We start from the raw sequence: 12,014 nt of genomic DNA, 5'->3' as shown, positions 1-12,014 counted from the left end.
CAAAAGTCTCCAAAACTCCAGAGAGAATCTTCAAAAATCGGGTGTCCAAGAGTATGCAAAAGATGGGCACCAACCTTCCTCAAATAGCTCAAAAGAAGAATTTCCGAAATTGCCCCTGCAGGAGGTTGCGCGACCCGCGTGCTCTTGCGCGGGTGGTCCCTGGATGTAGCATCTTTGAGGTTTTGGGCCTCCATAGCTTAGCCCACTTGGCCCAGATCGAATCCAATCACCTCCTAGCCCATTTTCTTCAAGTTTTTCTTCATTTTAAGCCCAATTTGACCTCTCCAAATCCTCCAAAGCTCGTGAATTCGCCCGATTAATAATTTACGTACGCTTGAATATTCCCCCGCATCTTGCAAATTTAAAGTTTATTTCTCTCCAAGTCTTCAAATAATCATCAAGATCACTCCATGCATCATCACCACTACCCATCAAGCCCAACATCATTTTTGTCTACCAAATCTCATCGCCTCCTATATGTCCCGAACACTCCCGCTCCGCTAGACCCGAAAACCTGCAATTATGCTCACAAGATTCGAGAGTACCCGAAATAGTCATAAAATAACAAAAAGGAAAATATGCATGGAAATTATCTAAATTATGAATGAAATATGCTAAAATAAACTATAAAAAGAAGTAATTAAAATGAAGCTATCAGGATTATACCTAATAATACTTTCCTATGACATGTTTTATTTATTTGAAATACTACTTTTTAATTATGAAATGAGTTAACACTATGGATGTTTAGACTAGTGGTTTTATACTTACTTGATTAAAACTGAATTTTTGGTCTTGAATTTTGGGATGTTACACTATACATCGAAGAGACCAAGAGAAGACTACTTTCACATGTCCTTATGGGACATTTGTCTAGTGTCGTATGCCTTTCGAGTTATACAATGCCCCTTCCACCTTCCAAAGATGCATGACCACTATTTTTCATGATATAGTGGAAAAGTTCATCGACGGTTTTTCAGTTTTTGGTTCTTCTTTTGATACTTGTTTGACTTACATTGACTTCATGCTTGCGAGGTATGAAGATACCAACTTGGTCTTGAACTGGGAAAAGTATTTCCTTATGGTAATTGATGGGATAATGTTAGATCACTAGGTGTTCAAATTAGGAATAGAGGTGGATCGAGCAAAAATTGTCACTATTGCAAAATTTCCACCTCCAACAAACGTGAAGGGGATGTAGAGTTTTTGGGTTATGTAGGATTTTACTGTCAATTTATAAAAGATTTTTCAAAAATAACAAGACCTTTAACTCATTTGTTTTTTTAACTCCAATTTTGATTTTTCTAGTTATTGTTTGAAAGCTTTTGAAGCTTTAAAAGAAAAATTGACCACCGCCCCAATCATGGTTGCCCCGAATTGGAACCTATCCTTCGAGCTTATGTGTAATGCTAGTGATTATGAATTGGGAGCAGTTTTAGGAAAAAGGTTGACAAATCGTCTTCAACTAATTTTATATGCTAGGAATACACTTAACCCAACTCTAGAGAAGTACACTATTGTTGAGTAAGAGTTGTTGGTTGTGGTTTATGCTTTTGATAAATTTCATCCCTATTAAATTTTGTCCAAAACTATTGTTTTTACTGACCATTCTACTTTTAATGTATTTGTTTAATAAACGGGATCCGAAGCCTAGATTTATTCAAGGGGTGATTTTACTTCAGGAATTTGGCATTGAGATCAATGACAAAAAGGTATTGGAAAACGTCGTGGCTGATCACCTATGAATATTAGAGAACCCAAATCTCAAAGAGTTAAAAGAGGACGAGATCAATGATAACTTTCCCGACGAATAATTGATGGTATAGTGAGTGAAGAGCTTTGGTTCATAAACATTGTGAATTATCTTGCAAGCAGCTACCTTCCAAAAGGATTATCCCATCAACAAAAGAAGAAGCTCTTTTCCGACATTAAATATTATTTTTGGGATGAACCTTATGTATTCTGAAGTTGTGCTAATGGATTATAAGGATGTGCATTTTTGAGAGAGAGAAAAATAATATCTTACAACATTGTCATAGTGGACCAACTACTGGACATCATGGTGCTCAATACATGGAAAAACAGGTTTTCAATGCATGATTCTTTTACCCCACAATCTTCAAGGATGCAATTGCGTTTGTCAAGGAGTGGGATTCATGCCAACGTTTGGGCAATATTTCCTCTCGCTGTAAGATGCCCTAAAATAACATCCAAGTTTGTGAAGTGTTTGAAATTTTGGGTATCAATTTCATGGATCACTTTCTAGAATCTCGAGGTAAGAATTACATTCTTATAGCGGTTGATTATGTGTCGAAGTGGACAAAAGTGCAAGTTTTACCTACTAATGATGCACATGTCATCATGAAATTTTTAAGAAAATTATTTTCTTGCTTTTGTATGCCTAGAACTTTAATTAGTGATTGGGTCACCCACTTTTGCAATGATTAACTTGAAAATGTGTTACGTAAATATGGTGTACACCACAGGTCTCCAACACTTTGTCACCCAAACAAGCAGGAAAACTGAAGTCACAAATAGGGTATTAAAAAGAATTCTTGAAAGATTGGTTGGTAATAACTAAAAGGAATGCCAAGAGGCTTGATGATGCATTGTGGGAGTTTCGTATCGCTTTTAAAGTCCAATTGGAACTACAACTTATAGGCTAGTATTTGGTTAAAATTTTCATCTTTCAGTCAAAATCGAACACAAGGAATAATGGGCTTTGAAGACTTGTAATTTTGAACTATTCGAATTGCATGCTAACTAGTTGCTGCAAAGGGCCATGTGAACGTTGGTGCTCATCCTTAACCTGGAGACAGGTCAAGCACCTTTTAACTACCCATGCCACATCCCTCTTCATACAGGGCCACCAGTAATCTCTCTTTCGATCCATAAACAACTTAGTGGCTCCTGGGTGGATCGTGAATCTCGATCTTTGTACCTCCACCATCAGTATGCGCCGAGCTCCACCTGTATAGGTTACCCAAATCCGCCCATGGAAAGTCATAAGCCCCCGACTATTCGTCCCAAACTCAGAAATCTGCCCGATTATCCGCTCTCCCTTATAGTTCTTTGGTCTCACGGCCTCCACCCGGGCCTCTCGGATGGTATTTAGGACTAGAGTCATCATTGTCATCCTCATACAGACATCTCAGATCGGAGCACTCACTGCTCTATAGCTCAAGGCATTGGCTACCACATTAGCCTTTCTCGGATGATATAAGATCTCACAGTCGTAGTCTTTCACCACATCCAACCACCTCCTCTACCTCATATTAAGGTTGGGATGATCCATGAGGTACTTTAGGCTCTTGTGGTCCGTGTATATGGTACAATGGACTCCATACAAATAGTGGCGCCATATCTTGAGGGCGAACACCACCACCCCTAGCTCCAAATTGTGGGTGGGATAGCTCCTCTCATAAGGCTTCAACTGCCTCAATGTGTATGCTATCACGTGCCCGCTATGCATCAACACCACACCCATCCCTGATATAGATACATCACAGTAAACCACGAAGTCCTCCACTCCTTTGGGAAGGGCTAACACTGGAGCTTCGCACAATCTCTGATGAAGATTCTCAAATGAGGCCTACTACGCGGGCCCCCAGGCAAAAGTAACACCCTTCTGGGTCAATCTGGTGAGTGGAACAACAATCTTGGAGAAATCTCAGATAAACCTCCAATAGTATCTGACCAAACCAAGAAAACCCCTGATATTGGACAAGGATCTCGAAACCTCCCATCTCATAACCGCCTCAATCTTGGTCGGGTTGACCAATATCCCGTTCTGATTGACGAGGTGTCCCAGGAACTGGACCTATCATAACCAGAAATCACTCTTGGAGAATTTAGTATAAAGCCTCTTCGCCCTTAACACTCCAAGAATATCCCAAAGATGCTCCTCGTGCAGCCCTCTGGACCTCGAGTACACCAGAATATTGTCAATGAACACGGTCACCGATCGATCCAACATGGGCCTACACATCCGTTTAATGAGATCCATGAACGTTGTCTGTGCGTTGGTGAGTCCGAAAGGCATCACCACAAAATCGTAATGCCCTAAACGAGTTCTAATGGCTGTCTTCTGAATATCCTCCTCACAAACTCTCATCCAATGATATCTGGATCTCAAATAGATCTTGGAAAATCAAGATGCCCCCTGCAACTGATCGAATAAATCATCGATCCTCGGTAGCAGTAATCAGTTCTTGATCAGCAGCTTGTTTAAATCCCCGGTAACCAATGCACATACGGTGTGAACCATCATTTTTCTTGACAAAAAGGATCGGTGCTCCCTATGGTGAGCTACTCAGTCCGATAAAACCCTTCCTCAACAGCTCCTGGAGATTTGAGGATAACTCCTGCATGTCAGGTGGTGCAAGGCGATAAGGTCCCTTGGCAATAGGCGCCATACCCGAAACTCCACCTGCCTCTCAGGAGGCACACCAGACAACTCCTCGGGGAAAACATCTGGAAACTTACACATTACTGGAACCTCGGAGATAGAACTCGACCTCTCTGTAGCAACCCACGTATCCATCATATATGCTAAAAATCCCATACAACCCTACCGTAGACTCTGCCTCGCCCTAGAAACAGATCAGAAAGCTGATCCAGATCTGGTACCCTTGCCATACACCATAAGCACTCCCCTACTAGGGTCTCATATGGTCACCATGTGACGCTCACAGTCGATCACAGCTCCGAACCGACTCAACCAATCCATGCCCACTATGTCACAGACATCACCCATCGCGATCGGTACCAGGTCTATTGGAAACTCAATGCGAAAAATCTCTAGTACACATCCCTGGATTACATCAGTAGCAAAAATCGCATGCTCGTGGTTATAGAAACCCTCATAGGACGACTCAACGCCTCACGTCAGATAATGATGTCACGATTAAAAGCTAAGGACACGAAGGATCGACTCGCACCCAAGTCAAATAACACCAAAGCAGGTACATAACTCATAAGAAAAGCACCTATATATAGCACAATATAAGCATAACAAATCACAAAATAATATAAATAAGGAAAGACGTACCGGCCACGACATCAGGTGTTGCGCGGACCTCCTCCGCTGTCAGCTGAAAAGTTCTCCCATGAAACCTCGGTGCCTCGACCTTCACTGGACGACTATCAGTAGCATGTAAAGCAGCAGGTGCAGAACCCTCAGTTGATCCCTGAATGAGTTGAGGGCACTCGGCCTTCCGATGTCCGGTCTGGTTGTAGTGAAAGGAAACTGCAAACCCCTTGGGGGTAATCCTTCATCGTGTACCCCTCTTTGCTACATATGTAGCAAATCCCTGCCCGACATGATCCCTCGTGAATGCTGCTGCACTTGCCACAAGTGTGGCCCTTCTGGCCCCCAGCACGCGTATCAGCAGGTTTTGCCCGCTTTGTCGCTGGCTGCAACTGTACGGGTCTCCGGTCCCTACCCCGAGATTCCTCATCCTCTCTGGTTTGTAACTCTAGCTCAATTTCCATCGACATGGAATTGGTATGAAGCTCAGACAATGTTCGGTATGACGAGTTTCCCATGAACTCCCGTATATCCCTCCTCAGTATGCTCAAATATTGGCTCATACGTGCCTACTCAAAAGACACGTACTTAGGGAAAAACAACGCCCTATCGTGGAAAATCCTCATAATCTCAGTCATTGACTATGTCTTCTGTTTGAGATACAAAAATCATGTGCCAAACCTTCCCTCTCCACTGGGGAACATACTCGTCTCGGAACAACTGTGTGAACTTCTCCCACGTCACTACAACATGGTCTACAGGAGTAAAGTTGGTAGTCACAAACTTCCACCAGTCCTTTACTCCCAAGCGAAGCTGGTTCGCCGCAAACCAAACTCTCAAGAGATATAGGCATGAACACGTATAAAAGCATCCCTCAGTGTTAGAGATCCATCTCATGGCACCAATCGGATCCTGTGTGAAACACCCGTAGATCCGGGCTAGTCAATTTAGAGGCAATAAGTTTCGAAAATGAGTTTTCGACAAAAGATTATTTAACCAAGTTGTATAATATGTCTCAAGGGTTCGGTACATATAAAAAATGCTGAAATCCGAGTTATAATGAAGAAGATATGACATGTCGAAGTTTTACGGAAAAACCGACACGACACCATGAATCGTAAAAAGTGAATTTATGATAAAATACTTTCTAGCCTTAGCAATCTAAAAAAAATCATAGTATATGTTAAACCAAGAGTGTGCATAAAAAAAACGTCCAAATTTGACTTCGTATGAGGAAGTTATGATTTTTCTAAGATTTAGCATAACAGTAAACAACCTGGAAATTCGAATTCTAGATCAGTCGATTTTAACCAAAATAATGTAAACGAGAAATGAAGATATCTTTAATAGGAGTTAAACTATAAAAAGACAGTCGAAAATGGAGCGCGTATGCGAACGATATGGATGAAGCTTAGTCTCTACTCTTCAAGCACAACGAATTCGATGTAGATTTGTAAATCTGAGATAAAATAAGAATTGGCCGACGAGGTCTAAATGAAAGTTGTAGTAGTCGTAAATACCAACGTGTGGATATAAAGAAAATCGAGAATAGGGCTCGTATGAGTAAGATATGGATGAAACTTAGTCTCTACTGTTTAAGCGCGGCGAATTCGATACAGTTTTGTAAATCTGAGCTACAATGAGAAATTGCCGATAGGGTCTAAATGAAAGTTGTAGTACTTGTAAATACGAGGACGTGGATATAAAGAACATATAATAAAGATCTCGTGCGTGGAAGATACAGACGAAGCTTAGAGACTACTCTATGATAAAACCCCTATAAATAAAGGGTGAATCCTTCATATTTCTCAAACCTTTCACCCTCTCTTTCTCTCTCTACTTTCTCTTTCTAAGCCCCCTAACCCCCCCCCCCCCAAGCCTAGGTAAACCCCTATCACCCGAAGGAGGTCACGAGGCTCCCGGAGTCCTAAAAAAAGGGTCTTTCGGTTCGGAAACGCTGCTCCAAGCAAAGCCCGGTTTTCGAGAAAACCCGCTGTAAGTGAGCTACGCCTATGCTATTTTTAATATAGCTTTTCATTAATTATAGTAATGTTATTAGGACCTTATGTTAATTATTTGGGCAATTATTATGGGTTATATAAGTGTTGTTGTAATATCTTTTTAACCGCTCGGGGAATCTGGTTTGGAAGGCCGCTTGGGTTACTGGATTCGGAAGTGCTATATGCCAAAATGATCCTGCCCTCAGGTGTTTCATGTCTGGCCCCTATCTATACATAGTGGGTGAAGAGTATTTTTTAACGCTTATATAATAGTAACAATATCTAGACTATGAATTAGTCTCGGTAAAACGTTAGACTAAACTCCAGTGGTAACGATACTAGGTTTTGTCGAAGGAAATTGTTTTAAAGTAAACGAAGTGTTCTCAGCGAACCGTGTCACCACCTTATCAGATGAGTGCATAGTTACTTTCATCTTACACATAGATATGAACTATTTAATATAAATTATGTGTTGTGAGTGCATAGTTACTTTCATCTTACACATAGATATGAAATATTTAATATAAATTACGTGCTGTGAGTGCATAGTTACTTTCATCTTACACATAGATACAAAGTATTTTATATAAATTACGTGCTATGTATGCATATTATCTGAATACTTGTTGTCTATGTTGGATGAACGATTTTATACATGCTTCAAATGAATTAAACTGTATATGTATTTTATATCTACAAAATATGTTGGGTAAAACATGGGTAGATGAAATATGAGTCGGATGGTGACATGATATGTGATATAGACCATGAGATAAGGGTGAGAGGTGAACAATGATAGAAGCCCTTTACCCAAATGGTGGACCCGTCATTTAGCAGAGTATGGATGACAACCACTGACTATTCTAGGCAGTCTAGTGGAACACTAGCAGGCTCACAACATGTATGTGTTGTGAACGATACGTTCACCCAGTGTACTCTAAACCTTGGTGACTATGCAGACTTAGTGCCTAAAGCTTGGCGATCATGCAGACTTGATGCCTAAACCCTGGTGACTATGCAGAATTCGTACCCAAACCCTGACGACTATGCGGACATAGTGCCTGTTGTATAAACACTAGCGACTATGCATACTTAGTGCCTATATTCCCGGTGACGATGGACTTTGTGCCAATTCCTTAGGATAATCCTTAGGAATAAATGAACGACGAATAGTTGATTTTTAGAGTAGATCCTTAACAGTAAAGAAGATAATGGGGATGGGTTAATTGGGTTGATTAGTTGTATGAAGATTAAACATAATAATTATATTATTGTGGGTTGAAAACCCTATGTACTCACCAGGTTTACCAACCCGACCCACTCAGTTTATTTATATCATAGGTTGATATGAAGTCACATTACACTAAGAGATTAAGGAGATATAAATCACTAGTGATAATGAACGTAAGTTATGTTTATGCTTATGTTTATGTATTGACGATGATAATAATTTTCTTTGGAAATGCTTTGATAACGTATTTATCATGTTTTACTGGGAACAAATTCCGCAACATTTTTATTAAAAGAGGTACTCTGATTTTTATAAAGCATAAACAAAATCGGTCTTTTTTGACATTGAAAATGGGGATGTCACACTGTGTCCCGTTGAACTCTGGTGGCATTGTCTTGCTGAACTCCCAGAACAACAACTAGTTACCTCCCTGTGGCCTAGCAGCAGCTACGGCTGTGTTGGTTGCAACAGCTACAACCTCAGTAATAGTGGCATATCACTCATCAAATGTCTCAATCAGTGTGGTCTTAATAGACCCAAACATCTCCGGTATCGCCTCTTGAATGGCTGCGGCCACCTCCTCCACAATCATCCTACGAATCTCCTCATCACTGGTCCCATTGCTCCCGGGGTTGTGGCGTGTACCCACCATGATGTCTCTGAAACACAACACAAAAATCATCAGCGACTCGTTCGAGCATACCACACTCGATTCTCCATCCCTACATGCTCCTTAGCACCCTAAGGATTCTTACGTGGGTTGCATACAGATCCGGTGCTTTCAGTAATACGGGCCCAATACTAACTTCCACACCAACCTATAGTCACCCCAAGTCCTCTTCCTCGGATCCCAATTCACACGTACTCTATCTCTCACAAATAACAGACTACTCTCTTAGTAGACCCCTCGTTTTCTCATATAGGTATCCCTTGACTCATAAATCTTTCTAAGTGATTCCTGCTAGATGCTCCTTCTCAAAATATACTCAAGGAAAATAATAGATAGTAGCAACTCCTAGGCTAAGGCATCATAAATCAGGCAACTCTAGTCCTAAATATGAAATACCTAGCCGATCTAGCATGCATCTCAAACATCTCATAACACAAATAAGTAAGGGTGTTTTGGGAAATTACCGTTCGGGCTCTGGCTGATTATACACACTACTCTAACTCGTTTTTCTCTTTAAGCTCTTTCTCATTTTAAAAAAATCTTTGCTTTTGAAAATATTTCTTAAATCCTTAGTTTGAGTCCAGACATACCCGAAGGTACATCCGAATCCCTCAAACCAAGGCTCTGATACCAACTTGTAACACCGTAAATTTTCAAATAAATTTTTGGTTTTAAAAATCATATAATTATCAATAACACAGTTCACAAATCCCTAAAATGACAATTTATCAAAAACACATATTCATATTGTTAAAAAAAATCCAGGATCCTCAAATCATAACTCCGTCTCGTGTGTACAATCAAGCTGGCGCCTTCCCGTGAACCTAAGAAGTACCTGGAACGCATAACATATAACACGGTAAGCACAAAGCTTAGTGAGTTCCCCAAAATACCACACACATCTCATTAGCCTCTCATGGATTTATTTGAATAAGACCACCTGGTCAATATGTCTCAGTGGAACCCTCCAGTCCCATAACTTGGGTGGACCCTCCGGTCCTAACTCAGTAAGCTCATAATAATACACAGGATAAATCACAAAGGCATAATGCAGGATATCACAATACTCAATAAATCATAGAAGACCCTTCGGTCACACAAAATTTACCACTGTAGGTAAGTATAGTGAGAAGACTCACCTCGTAAGTAAGCAAATAAACCACGTACCCGAATCACCGATCTAGCCTTTACCTAACACATATGATAATTATCTCTAATTAACACTTAAATCACAACTCTAAACTATACAAGTTATTTTATCTCTCTAACTCTTGGGATGGGTAAAAGACCATTTTACTCCTCCATGGTCCCCATAATCCCTGTCTTGACCAAACCCTATAATTAACAGAAGTCAACACTCGAGTCAACAGTCCATGTTGACTCGACTCATCGTGTGTATCTATGTGACTCGTCGAGTCCCCTCGTTTCTTAAGAAATGTCACGAAAATCCATCTTAACTCATCAAGTTGTCTCACTAACTCGCCGAGTTACTCATGTCCAGACTCGTTGGGGAAAACCCTAGTCGACTCGTGAAGTCAGCTCACTGACTCGGTGAGTCCCTTCGGTCTATGTTCTCATTCAGACATTTTAAGGCATATTTTCAACCCCAAACTCTAGATCTAGCCTCCCAAGGCTTAGATACCACGTAAAGCTACAATCTTTACACCCATGCATGGCACTTAGAGCTTCAAAAGCCAAAACAAGTTCCATTTAGGGTCTTAAGCATAAAAGCTCTTCTATAGTTGGATAAAGCTGGGACCTTTAGACTCTAGGGACCTCACAAGGTCCAGATCTGAAGTCTTAATCTCTTGATAAGCTCAACACACTCAAAGTCTCAAGAAAATATGGAAAAAGCGCTAAAACTCCATAAAAACGAGTTCTAATAAAAATAATGAGCAAGGTGTAGACTTTTTACCTTCAGCAGAAGCTATAGATGAAATAACACCACATCCAACATTCCCTTCTCGTTTCCAAGCCTTGATACTCTTCTCTTCTCTTCCAAAAGTACACTAGAATGCTCAAGTTAGCTCTTCTCTCTCTCTCTCTCTCTCTCACAATTCACTCTAGATGATTAGGGTTTCACATAGGGATAAGGTGGCTGGTAAGGCAGAAATGAGGGATTAAGGTCCTTTAAATAGGACCCAACCCCGGAGAATTAGGGTTTCCACGTACAGAGCCAACTCGATAAGTTGGTCCCTCCTACTTGTCGAGGAGGTCGTAAAACCCATGTGGCCAAATATGTCTCTACTCGACGAGTTGGGGCATCCAACTCGTCGAGTTGCTCAATCAACTTATAAATGAATATATAAATATTATAACTGGGAGTTGGGATGTTACACGAAGTGTTGGTATAAAAGAAAGGCATAAGACAAAAGTTTTGAATAGATTTTAGACACTCTTTCTATTCATTTTGGCGCTTCAAAAATCTGATGAGATGCTCTTCCTCCCTCTCCTTTCCCTTCTTAAAAATGGTGCTAAAGTTGAAGACATATAAGTTGCTTTCTCTTAAGACTTATTTGGATATATCTTAATAGCTTAAACGTAACTTATGTACACGTGAAAATTAACATCTTTGGTGGTTCTATTCTTGCTTAGTGGATACATTATAGAGAACTTCTATTTTTGAGTTTTGTGCCATACTTTATCAACTTCCAATCTCCCATGATAATCAAAGTTTTCAAAGGTTGTAAAAATTAACTTTCTTTGGTTCTTTTAATCTTTTTAACTCTTGTGAAATCATCCTTGGTGGAATAAAATGGGTTTAGTTTATTCATTTTATAAAATGTTTTTGTTGTTAATTATGTCAATTTTATCACTAAATTTGGACTATTTTTGAATAAAAACCAAGAATGTACACACGTCGAAAGCTAGATTGGTTGCGAAGGGATTTTATCAAACCTATGGGGTTAAATATGACGAGAACTTCTCGCCAGTAGCTAAGATCAAATCTATATGGATAATGCTTGTCTAAGTCATACAATTCTATAACACTCAAACCCTTCCATAGTCCCGATTGCTATCGACGCAACATCAGAAAAAAGCATGGTCATACACCGTCAGAAAATAGAATAGGTAGTTACAAAC

This window comes from Lactuca saligna, chromosome 4 (assembly GCF_052625555.1).
Source record: "Lactuca saligna cultivar CGN05327 chromosome 4, ASM5262555v1, whole genome shotgun sequence".
Lineage (NCBI taxonomy): Eukaryota > Viridiplantae > Streptophyta > Magnoliopsida > Asterales > Asteraceae > Lactuca > Lactuca saligna.
This window is presented reverse-complemented; position numbering follows the sequence as displayed.